General features: G+C 39.6%; 1 protein-coding gene across 1 annotated transcript in view; it reads left to right on the top strand.

Annotated features, from left to right (window-relative positions):
• GUCY2C (guanylate cyclase 2C) overlaps positions 1 to 1,426 on the top strand; it is a 126,612-nt gene that overhangs the window by 49,572 nt on the left and 75,614 nt on the right. The gene's annotated exons all lie outside the window — the stretch shown is intronic.

Raw genomic sequence — 1,426 nt, 5'->3', positions numbered from 1 at the left:
TATGTTGCCCTTGCCCCCCCCCCAAGCCCGAGTTTCAAATATGTCCATCCTTCGGGTGGTGCGCATTGCACTCTTTGTGTATGCAAATACCCGTCCCCTCCTCCCTCCTCCCCCCTCCCCCCAAAATCCCTTTCTTAATAACAAAAAATATTTATTTCAAAATAACATGAAATGCAAAGAATCAGCTAAGAACACTGAACATTTTCTAAGACATCAAATCTTAACTAAACAGAAGTTAGAGTCACGTCCCTAGATAAGAATCAGCACGCGCGCGGCGCGTGCTGCAGCTGGCTAGGGCTGATTCACAGCTGATTGTTAGACATTCAGGAATTTGCGAGCTGGGCAGTGTTAAACTCTTGGTAGCTTCAAACCATGCAGGGCGGGACTATTTCACCATGGTAGTCAGCAATCATACTGTAAATCAGGGCTGTTGCACACCAGTTTACCAGCACACCAGTAACTGTAATTCATATTGAAAAGATATAAATTCTTCTGAAAACAATGGACTTCCAGTCAAAGACAAAGACCCCGTTTTTTTTAATTAACAAAGATCATCAGGGAAAAAAATAAAGGAGCAATAATAACCAAAATGTTTTTGAAAAAGAGTGAGAGATTACTTGCCAGAAAGTTATTATAATTAAAGCAGTATAGTGATAGCTCATGAATAATCAGATGCTTTATGGAAGAAAAATATATGGGACAAGAATATCATTAAGTATATAACAAAAGTGATTAAAGAGGGTAATTTAATAAGTAGTGCTGAGATAACAGGACCTTCAAACTTTTCTTTTTTTTTTTCTAATTTTAAAATTTTTTTAGAGGCACCCAGGCTGGAGTGGAGGGGTATGATCATAGCTCACAGCAGCCGTGAACTGGCCTCATGCGATCCTCAGCCTTTCAAGTAGCTGAAACTACAGATGTGCACCACCACTGGCTAATTTTTTCTTTTCAGTAGAGAAGGGGTCTTGCTATGTTGCCCAGACTGGTCTCAAATTCCTGGCCTCAAGAGATCCTCCCACCTCAGCCTCCCAAAGTGCTAGTATTACAGGCATGAGCCACTGTGCCCGGCCCAAACTTTTCATTCTCCTTTCCACAAGAGGTTGTTTTCCCATGTAGTTCCCTCTCCCCAAAACCCTTTTCATTTGATCTAAAAAATAAAATAACAAATCCCCAGATTTCAGGCTTTTTTCATAGTACTTATCACAGTTATAATTCTACAATTATTGGTCTAATTATTTCATGAATGTCAGTTTTCTCCACCAGACTGTGAACTCCATAAGAGGTCCCATTGTAATCCCAGCACCAAACACTGTGCCTGCTCTAGAGGTTACATTCAATAACTTTTCCAAAAAAAACTAAATAAGCCACCTATTAAAATTGCTCAGAAATTAGCATATAAACTTGATCATGAGTTATGATCTCAATT

This window comes from Propithecus coquereli, unplaced genomic scaffold (genome assembly GCF_000956105.1).
Source record: "Propithecus coquereli isolate 6110/MARCELLA unplaced genomic scaffold, Pcoq_1.0 Scaffold381, whole genome shotgun sequence".
Taxonomy (NCBI): Eukaryota; Metazoa; Chordata; class Mammalia; order Primates; family Indriidae; genus Propithecus; species Propithecus coquereli.
This window is presented reverse-complemented; position numbering and strand designations above follow the sequence as displayed.